This window comes from Odocoileus virginianus, chromosome 16 (genome assembly GCF_023699985.2).
Source record: "Odocoileus virginianus isolate 20LAN1187 ecotype Illinois chromosome 16, Ovbor_1.2, whole genome shotgun sequence".
In the NCBI taxonomy this organism is placed as follows: domain Eukaryota; kingdom Metazoa; phylum Chordata; class Mammalia; order Artiodactyla; family Cervidae; genus Odocoileus; species Odocoileus virginianus.
The window spans coordinates 53,459,537-53,470,851 of NC_069689.1; positions in this window are offsets into that span (position 1 = coordinate 53,459,537).

The window sequence follows — 11,315 nt, forward strand, 5'->3', positions numbered from 1 at the left end:
CTGCTCATGGGGATGGGGTTTCTTTTGGGATGAATGAAAATATTCTAAAATAGACTCTGATCATGGTCACGTAACCCTGTGCATACACTCACAGGTGTAGGACTTTCACGGTGATGGATATAGCACAACACTTGGTGACTGTGATGATTTCATGGGTATACCTCAAATGGTATAAAATTGTACAGTTTAAATAGGTGCAGTTTATGGCATATCTGTTACACCCCATAAAACTATTTCTAAAAATCACCTACAGTGAGCATCTAGAAATAAGCACACTTCACAGTATGATATATCCTTCCGATCTCTTTTCTCTGAACAGATTATTTTACAAAATGGGGTAACCCTGCTCTTTTTACACTTGGTTATGTGTCATGATCATTTTTCCACATCATTAAAAGGTTAGGAAATATTTGATGGCCACATAGCCTTTTACGTTCAATAATGCAGTAAAGTTTTTTGTTATTTATTGGTTGCCCTGGGTCCTCCGTGCTGCATGCATACGAGCTTAGTCGTTCAGCCGTGACTGACTCTTGGGACTGTAGCCTGCCAGGCTCCCCAGTCCATGGGATTCTTGCTCTGAGAAGGGGCTACTCTCTAGCTGCGGTGTGTGGGCTTCTCATTGCCTCTCGCCGAGCACAGGCTCCAGGGCTCACAGGCTTCGGTGGTTGCGGCGCGTGGGGTCGGTGTTTGTGGCTCGTGAGCTCTGGAGCCCAGGCTCCACAGTTGTGGCGCACAGGCTTTAGTTGCTCCAAGGCATGTGGGATCCTCCCAGGCCAGGGATCAAACCCACGTCCCCTGCATTGGCAGGCGGACTCTTATCCGATGTACCACTCAGGAAGTCCAATAATGCAGCAAATTAATTCCAATCAGGGGAATCCCATATGATCCTTCTGAGCCTTTCTGGCCTCAGAGGCTCCTCTACCCCAGGGGGCCCAGAAGGCAGAGAGAAGTTCACCCCGGCCCCGTGCCAGCACAGGACGGGCCACCCAGGCAGCGATCAGCAGACTTTCAGGGTCACGTGTCCTTCTGAAAATGATTGCAGAACAATGTGCACTTCTTGCGTTTTTAAGTTGATCTCTAAAATGATGTCACAAGTTTAGTAGTTACAAACTTTAGGAGTTGTCACAGTATTTATGTGCTTTGAATAGATTGAGGGCTGAAGATTTAAGCTGTCTGCTTCATAGGAGACGTCTACCACATAACCTAATCAACAAAGCCAATCCTTACTGGCAAACTGGCCAATTCGGAATTTGTTTCCCCCAGAAGAAGTTTGATTTTTTTTTTTAACTGATTTATTTATTTATTTGGGCTTCCCTGGTGGTTCAGATGGCAAAGAATCTGCCTGCAATGCTAGAGATTCGGATTCGGTCCCTGGGTCGGGGAGATCCCCTGGAGAAGGAAATGGCAACCCACTCCAGTGTTCTTGCCTGGAGAATCCCACGGACAGAGGAGCCTGGCGGGCTGCAGTCCCTGGGTTTGCAGAGTCAGACACGACTGAGCGGCTGATACACATTCATTTATTTGGCTGTGCCAGGTCTCAGTTGCAGCATACACAGTCTTTAGTTGCAGTTTGAGCCCTTCCTGGAGGCAGTCAGCCTCCCGAGGAGAGACGTCTCTGCATCAGGAGCCACAGTGGGTTCCTTAAGACTCTGCTCGCTTTCTAGGCAGGAGCCGAGGTCCTATGACTGCAGGAACTGTTGGCTCCTGAAGTGAACACCCGGGCCTCGGCAGGAGGAGGAAGCATGTGTACCACGATGAGGGAGATGGTGGCCTCAGCGCTGAGGCTCCCAGGCGGCTCCGGGCTTCCTGCAGCCAGGGTTCATGGGCAAACGTGGATTTCTGATGGGAGTTTCCTCTGACCCTTCCTGCACCCCCAGAATTCTGGAGTGCTTCCTCCTTTGTGATGATGCTTTTCCTAATACGTCCCCCACAACGACTCCATTGGAAACGTCTCTGGGGCACAGAACGCTGTGGAAGGAGGTCTTTATTTTCCTGAGGAGTAAAGGAACCTTCTGGATAAGAGTATCCACAGACAAGGGGGCTGCAACCTGGGCCCCCGCTGGCCTGACTCCCAGCGCACCCCTATACCACCTTGGGGCGTGCACCAAGGGCTCAGCTGTGGGGACGGCACACACCCTCTGCGAGGCCGAAGCACAGCTCAGCCTCCCCCGGGAGGGGCCGGGGCATCGGAACACAGCCTGGAGAAGAGCGGGGAGCCGGACCCCCAGCCGAACTCGGCAGCCGGGCCTCTGGGGTATCGTTTCTTCGTTCGTGTTAAACTCTCATGTCTCTCCCTGAGAACTGGGGCTGGACAGGGGTAGAGACAAGACCCTCGTAGGAGATGTGACCCAGAGCACCAGCGTGACCCTCTGCGGACACGGGTAGGCTTGTCTCAAAGATATTGCGAAGCTGAAATGAGCCCCTGTGGGGGAGAGAAGCCACCTGGTCCCAGAGCCCGCTTCCCCTCCGTGCTGGCCTTCGGATGAATCTTGGGGACGGGAGAGATGCCCGTCTTCCTCCCCTGGATCCCCACCCCAGAGGGTGCTGCTGGGCGGGACCACCCTGGGTGTCACAGGTGCCGCAGGCACAGGGCTACCTGCAAACAGCTTTACAATCGTGGGTGTCTGGTGGGGGCCGGGGGGGGGGGTGGCCCTGTCACTCACAGGGAGGGCAGGACCCCGGGAGGGGAACAGGCCCCCACCTGGAGCCAGTGCCTGGTGTGGGGTGGTACCCCGCATCAGATGAATTAGTTGGTTGTGCAGAACAGGGGTGTCCGGAAGCTCCTTCTGGGGTCCCAGAGCAAGGCCCTTCCTCTCTCTCTGTTGTAGAAAGGCCAGCGCAGCTCCCTTCTTACCCAGTTCAGCTCAACAAGCCAGTGACTGACTGCCTGCCTGCCTCGGGGACTGCCCCCGGGCGCATTCAGACAGGAGTGTGTGTAATCAACCCTGCGAAGGGTGACTGTCCTCCTGACAGACGCGGGACTGGAGAGATGCTGGGGTCCTCCTGTGGCCCTCATGTGGCTGGAGGCCCGAGAGCCTCTCCTCTGCTGTGACCCCCGGGCTCTGACCTCCAGCTGCCGCACCCAGGTCAGCCGCAGCCCCAGAGCCAGGCTCCCTTGGAAGGCCAGGGGTCAGCAGAGGGGCCTCGGGAGGAGCGAGCGACTGTCCGGGTCTCCAGGGGGCTTTCCCACATCTTGAGACCAGGACACGTGGTCGCCCTGGGCACAGGAACAAACGCCCACGCTCTCTAAACCAAATCCCAAATGCTCCCCAGGAAATCCCATCCCACCCCACCCCACCCCCTTGGCTGAGGCTCCCTGGTACCACCCAGGTCCTGACCACAGTTGTTTCGCTCAGCCTTCTTCTGAAGAACGCCAGAACGCCCCCCTGCCCCGGCCTCTGAAGCCCACCTAGGAAAAAATGCCCAGACAGGGCAGACACCGGAGCTCCAGGTGACAAGCAAGCGCCCTGATGCCTGAGGGCCCAAAGTCTGCATCCCAAAGGGATTGAAGCCCCCTCCTGAGCCTGAAGTTGGAGGACCCCCCCTCCACCCCCAGATCTTTCCCAACCCAACTCGATTTTTAAGGGAAGAAAAAATAGGCATATTCTTATACAAAGCCCCTTAACAACCCTTCCAGGCTTCGCTAGTGGCTCAGCAGTAGAGAATCTGCCTGCAATGCAGGAGATGTGTGTTTGATCCCTGAGTCCAGAGGATCCCTTGGAGGAGGAAATGGCAACCCATTCTAGTATTCTTGCCTGGAGAATCCCATGAACAGAAGAGCCCGGTGGGCTACAAAGAGTTGGACACAATTTAGTGACTAAATCACCACCACTAACAGCACCACCAATCCTTCCAGGTAGGTAAAAGGATTCTTCTTTATTTTACAAACGAGAAAAACGAGTCTTAGAGAGTCTTTTGCCCAAGGCCAGGCTGGCTGGGGGCGATGCCAGAGATCAGTTGGGATCTGCTTGGCTTTGAAGCTAGACGCTCTTCCAGTGCAGACCCTCCCCTTTCACCTCCACGCCTGCTTCTTTTCCATGAAAACTGCGGGCAGTCTGACCTCTGGGTATAGTATGGCCCAAAGCATCAACAGGAGAGAGTGACGTTTACGAAAATACTTGTGGTGATTCAACTGATAACCCCTAACGACTTGCATGAGACGTGCCCGGGAAAGAGCCGGGGTGGGGTCTCAACTCAGGGAAATGTGCTGACCAACAGGAAGCTCACGGTGAGAGTTAAGGGCGGCACACCTTTGTGGGGCTTCCCCCGTGGCTCAGTTGGCAAAGAATCCGCCTGCAGTGCAGGAGACCCTGGTTCGATCCCTGGGTTGGGAAGATCCCCTGGAGAAGGGAAAGGCTACCCACTCCAGTATTCTGACCTGGAGAATTCCATGGACTGTAGAGTCCATGGGGTCGCAAAGAGTCGGACATGACTGAGTGACTTTCACTTTGACCTTTGTGGAGCGTTTCCTGAGCGCCAGGCGCTGTCTCAGGACTTTGTCTAAGACTCACATGTGTTCAGTTCTCCTAAGGACCCGGTGAAATGGCCAGTGCAAGAGACATAAGAGATGCGGGATCAATCCCTGGATCAGGAAGATCCCCTGGAGAAGGGATGGCAACCGACGAGAATCCCGGGGACAGAGGAGCCTGGTGGGCTAAGGTCCATAGGGTCACAGAGAGTCGGACACGACTGAAGCTCCTCGGCACGCACACAGTTGAAGCACAGGGACCTGAAGGGTCCGTGCCAAGGCCCGAGTGTGTGAGTCTCAGGGTCCTGTCTGTCTGGAGCAGCGGGACAGGGACACACGAAAGCCAAAGAATACAAAAGCTGGTGGAGGGTTATCCCCAAGCCTGTTGTCAGATGCACGTGCATGCTGGAGGATGAAACGCATGTGGTGTGAACTTCTCCACTTAGATCCTTCACAGTCATTTCGTACGAAGTGGCCAGGAGGTCCTGCCCTGGGCAAGCACCTGGCGGCCAGGTGAGCGGGCACAGGAAGACGGGCTGCACAGACCCAGCACCATCCCACCCGCAGGCTCTGCCCCGGCCCCGGGGGAGGGGCTCGTGGCTCGGGCTGGCCCTCGAGGCCTTCCCAGGATCGGGGAAACGGGATCCTGGCTTCGTGGACCTGTCATGGATTCACACGCTGTACTCAGGGCGCCTGACAGGCACAGCTGGCCCGTCTCCCACCCAGGGTGCAGGGCTGGCCTCCTGCGGTCGGGTGGATAAGGCTGGACGTGAGCCCAGGAGCAGCTCTTACAGCCATGGCCTCCTGGAAGCACTGAGGGTCAGGAGAAGGCTCAGCGAGTGGGCGCTGCCCTGGGACCCCTGGATGGGGTGGCCGGAGCTTGGGCACATCACCTGAGGTCTGGCCAGGGCCCCTGGAGCAGGGCCACACGAGCCGGCAGGGAGGAGAGGGGCCCCAGGCCTGCCCACCCGGGCGCTGGAGTGGACCTCAAGGCCGGGCAGGCCCTGCCATTCCTGTACTGGACATCAGGGCGGGAGGGTTGCCGGGGGCCTGGGGCCCGGCTGAGGGCCCTGCAGGACACCCCACAGTGAGCCTGGGCCACGGGCTCCTGTCCCTTGGAACCCTCCAGCTCCTTCTATAACAGAAAAGGAAATATAAATATACTTGAGGTCTCATATATATTTGAGAACAGGGCATCAGAGGATGAGATGGCTGGATGGCATCACCAATGCAACGGACATGAACTTGGGCAAACTTCGGGAGACGGTGAGCGACAGAGAGGCCTGGCAGCTGCAGTCCACGGGGTCACAAAGAGTCAGACACGACCAGGCGACTGAACAACAACAGTGTATATCTGGGCTTCCCAGATGACTCAGCAGTAAAGTACCCACCTGCAGTGCCGGAGCCGCAGGAGACGTGGGTTCTGATTCCTGGCTTGGGAAGATTCCCCTGGAGGGATCTTCAGTATTCTTGATGAATGCAATACCCACTCAGTATTCTTACCTGGAAAATCCCATGAATGGAGGAGCCTGGTGGGCTACAGTCCGTAGGATAACAAAGAGTCGGACACGGCTGAAAGCACTCAGCACACACACACACACACACACACACATATATACACACAGATAAAACACATGAATGTATAACTGAATTACTTTGCTGTACATCTGAAACTAACACAATATTGTAAATCAACACACTTCAATTGTTTGGTTTTTTTTTTAAAGGTCCTTCTTTCCTCACTATAATTTACAGGCTCAGGTGTACCAGGATGCATGTCTGGTTCTTTTGCCCTAAGCATGTTTGCTCCAAGTATTTCCACTGCGTAACTAATTGGCCATAAGGCAACTTTGTCTAAGAAGATAAAATAATGAAAAATAAGAGAGGGACATTAAAAAGGACATAGTAAAACATGAGAAATGAATAACAAAATAAAAAACTTTGTTGCGACACACAGAATATTTGAATATATTTAAAATATGTGTAGATTCATGGCAATACTGCAGAAATAACTGATTTTGTGAGTTGTACCTAAGCACTTATCTTCCAAGTCATAGTATTTTATACATTTCTTGGACTTACTCTTTTGTTTTGCTGATATCACACTTTTTTCATTACATTTCCTCCTTCATTAAGAAAGGTATGAAATGCCTGTTTTCCAAGCAACAAGAGCATATTCATAGGTGAGCTCTATGTTGTGTTGTGAAAACTTCTTTCACGACTGTTTCTGGCATTTTGTCACATGTCCACTGATAGAGGTTCCAAAGTTCTACTGGAAATGTAGCTTCAGCTCTGCGTCTTCAGATCACAGAAGGATTTGCAAACTGCCATGTTACCGTTGCCTAGTATAGCAGGCAGTATAGTATGGCTTCACCTTCTTACTTCACACCTGCAGTAAGTTTCATCACATGTCCATACTGCATGTGTGCTCAGTTGCTCAGTCTTTACGACCCCATGGACTGTTCATGGGATCTCCCAGGCAGGAATACTGGAGTGGGTTGCCATTTCCTCCTCCAGGGGATCTTCCCGACCCAGGGATTGAATCCATGTCTCCTGCATTGGCAGCAGATTCGTTACCAGTGATCCACCTGGGAAGCCCCATCATGGCCGTTACCAGTTCAGTCGCTCAGTCGTGTCCGACTCTTTGCGACCCCATGGACTGCAGCACACCAGGCTTCCCTGTCCATCACTAAGTCTGGGCACTTACTCAAACTCATGTCCATCGAGTCAGTGATGCCATCCAACCACCTCATCCTCTGTCGTATATGTCGTAGCCATATACGTAGTGGTTTTAGCCACAGTTTTAAAAAAAATATTTGACTGCACCGGGTCTTAGTTGTTGCATACAGGATCTTTAGTTGAGACATGTGAACTCTTGGCTGCAATATGTGGGATCTATTTCCCTGACCAGGGATCCAACCCAGGCCCCCTGCATTGGGAGCTGAGTCTTGCCACTGAACCACCAGGGAGGTCAGTCATCCACCCTTCTCAGACCCCTACGTCTATACCTGTCACTGCATACGTCATTGTGAAAATGCTAAATGCCAGTGGTTCCTGAAAATTCCTAAGATTTATGTAATATGTAACTAGGAGACTGCATCAAGGGATAAATGAAACCAGTTATGAAACTGTCAACCAGTTATTTTACTTTCTGCACCAACACTGCCTTTTATGACCTATTAGTCAGGCAGTGAAAATGCTGGGGACAAACATGTCGATGGCAAAGATCCTTATGGAGTAAGGTTCCTCCTGGAACCTCCGGGAGGGTGCCCTGACTGAGGAGCAGGGAGGGGAGGCAGTGGGCGCCCCTCATCACCCTGGGAAACTCGGCAGCTCTAGAGACACTACCCTGCTGTTGGAGGGTGTTTAATTTTGTCAATCATCTCTCATGCTTTGTCGTGTCCTTTCAAACATTCCTTTCTTTGTTGTTCAGTCACTCAAGTCATGTCCGACTCTTTGTGACCCCGTGGACTGCAGCACGCCAGGCCTCGCTGTCCTTCACTATCCCCGAGAGTTCACTCAAACTCATGTCCATCGAGTTGGTGATGCCATTCAACCATCTCATCTTCTACCGTCCCCTTCTCCTCCTGCCCTCAATCTTTCCCAGCATCAGGGTCTTTTCTAATGAGTCAGCTCTTCACATCAGGTGGCCAAAGTATTGGAGCTTCAGCCTCAGTCCTTCCAACGAATATTCAGGACTGATCTCCTTTAGGATGGACTGGTTGGATCTCCTTGCAGTCCAAGGGACTCTCAAGAGTCTTCTCCAACACCACAGTTCAAATGCATCAATTCTTCGGCACTCAGCTTTCTTCACAGTCTAACTCTCACATCCATACCTGACTACTGGAAAAACCATAGCTTTGACCAAACAGACTTTTACATTTTCATTATTTACCCCTTATCCCATCACGGGTGGGAGGGCTCCTGCTCACATCCCAGAGTTGGTGTGGCCCCTGGGAAGCCAAGGAGCCTGGGGTCACGCCTGCAGGGCATGGACTGGGCGCATGTCGCACCCCCTGCGATGGTGGTGGCCATTCCTACTGTACCCAGGGCCCCCTGGTGTTTAGTGCTTTCAGAGCTTGACCTCAATCTCTTCTGTTAACCCCGCCATCGGTAAGCCTCTATCAGAGAGTCAAATGGTTTATTCAAGCCTGCACACAAATGAGACAGCTGGGACAGCGGGCTTAGCCCTGAAGGCCACCTTCTGTCCACCGCAGCCTGGTGTCTCCCACCAGTGTGAGCCTGTGACGAGCAGCTTTAACCTCTTGGCCTTTCTCCTCACCAGCAGGAAGGGGACAAGGATGCCCACCTCCAAGGGAGTCGTTGTGAAGATTAAAGGAGGTGAGGATGTAAAGCACTGGTCAGGGCACCAGAGTTACAGCTGACGGATGCCAGCATATGAGGGGCCAGGCTCTGTCAGGGGCTGATAGCTGGACTCACATGTCCTGCTCAGAGAAGAGGAAGCAGGTCTACATAGGCAGGTTCCACTCCACACCAGGCAGGTAGATGGAGATGGTATTGTCCCTTGATAGCTTCTCTCCCCTTTGTTCAGTGATACAGGTTTACCGACACTTCTCAGCCTTCCTTGGGAGTGTGCAGAAGTTATGTGTCCTTAAAGAGGCTTGCTGGTCATATCATAATCTTCCCCTCCCAGTGCCTGGAATGCAGATGAGAGGGCAGGGCCTAGGTGGCCATATTGGGCCAGGAGGTAGAAGCCTCAATGCAAGCCAGCAGATCCACAAGACAGGAGGAGGTTGGGCCCAACCCTGTGCAGCCACTCTGGTCTTGGCTTCTTTACACTCACAGCACAGCTGCATAAATGAGAAACCCACCTACTTCCTGTCTGGGCTTTTTCTACAGCAGCCTGACCCAAGGCCGATCCCAAGTGTCCAGATCTCAGGCCTGGGAGGAGATAGTGCTTGCCTTGGCTGTTCTCAGCGCTGCAGCAGGAGTGAACAGTGTGATGGGGCCAGAGTGTCCTCCCAGGGGTGGCCCTGGAGGCCACGCAGGCAGCTCTGTTCCTGGCTGTTCTACCAGCACTGTACTTTTGAGATCCACTCACTCATTCATGTGATGATCAATTTTATGAGAAACGTAATGTAACACTCCACTCCAGCATCTGAAGCATTACTTCACAGTGTTAAAGCTTGGCTTTAACACAGGCTTGGCTCTGGGGGCCTGGACACCCTGAGGTTTAGAGCAGAGGTGCCCTCCCCCTGCCACCAGGGGGCGCCGTGCAGTCAGGTCACCCGCACCGCCCAGGGGTGTGTCTTGCCTGTGCCCACAATTTTATTTTTTTATTTGAAGTATAGTTGAGTTATAATATTGTGTTGGTTTCAGGTATACAGAAGAGTGACCCAGCTCTGTGTGTGTGTGTGTGTGTGTGTGTGTGTGTGTGTGTGTGTGTGTGTTTTCCAGGTAACTTTCCATTGTAGATTATTACAAAATATTGAATATATTTCCCCGTGCTATATGGTAAATCTTTGTTGCTTATCTCTTTTATGTATAGTAGCTTGTATCTGTTAATCCCATACTCCTAATTTATCCCTCCCCACCCCTCCCTTTCCCCTCGGATGACAGCAAGTTTGTTTTTTACATCTGTGAGTCTGTTTGTTTTGTATATAGATTAACTTGTATTATCTTTTAGATTCCACAACGAAGTGGTATCCTATTTGTCTTTCTCTTACTTCACTTAGTGTGATAATTTCTAGGTCCATCCATGTTGCTAAAAATGGCGATATTTCATTATCTTTTACAGCCGATTAATATTTGTTTATATATACCACATCTTCTTAAACCAATCATCTGCTGATGCACGCCTCACTGGTTTCCATGTCTTGACTATTGTAAATAGTGCTTCTGTGAACACTAGAGTGCATGTTCTTTTTAAATTAGTTTTCACCTTTTCTGGATATATGCCCAGGGTGAGATTGATGGATGATATGGTTCAGTTCAGTTCAGTTGCTCAGTCATGTCCGACTCTTTGTGACCCCATGAACCGCAGCATGCCAGGCCTCCCTATCCATCACCAACTCCCAGAGTTTACCCAAACCCATGTCTATCGAGTCAGTGATGCCATCCAACCATCTCATCCTGTCGTCCCCTTCTCCTCCTGCCGTCAATCTTTCCCAGCATCAGGGTCTTTTCAAATGAGTCAGCTCTTTGCATCAGGGGGCCAAAGTATTGGAGCTTTAGCTTCAACATCAGGCCCTCCAATGAACACCCAGGACTGATCTTTAGAATGGACTGGTTGGATCTCCTTGCAGTCCACAGGACTCTCAAGAGTCTTCTCCAACACCACAGTTCAAAAGCATCATTTCTTCTGTGCTCAGCTTTCTTTATAGTCCAACTCTCACATCCATACATGACCACTGGAAAAACTTTAGTCTTGACTAGATGGGCCTTTTTTGGCAAAGAAATGTCTCTGCTTTTTAATATGCTGTCTAGGTTGGTCATAACTTTCCTTCCAAGGACCAAGCATCTTTTAATTTCATGGCTGCAATCACCATCCACAGTGATTTTGGAGCCCAGAAAAATAAAGCCAGCCACTGTTTCCCTATCTATTTGCTATGAAGTGATGGGATGATATGGTAGCTCTATTTTTAGTTTTGAACAGACCCCCTATACTGTTCTCTGTAGTGACTGTACCAATTTATAGTCCCACCAACAGTGTAGGAGGGTACCCTTTTCTTCACACCCTCTCCAGCATTTATAGACTTTCTGATCATGGTCATTCTTAACCCATGTGAGGTGATACCTCATTGTGGTTTTGATTTGCATTTCTCTAATGGTGATGTTGAGCTTCTTTTCATGTACCTATTGGCAATCTGTATTGTCTTCTTTGGAG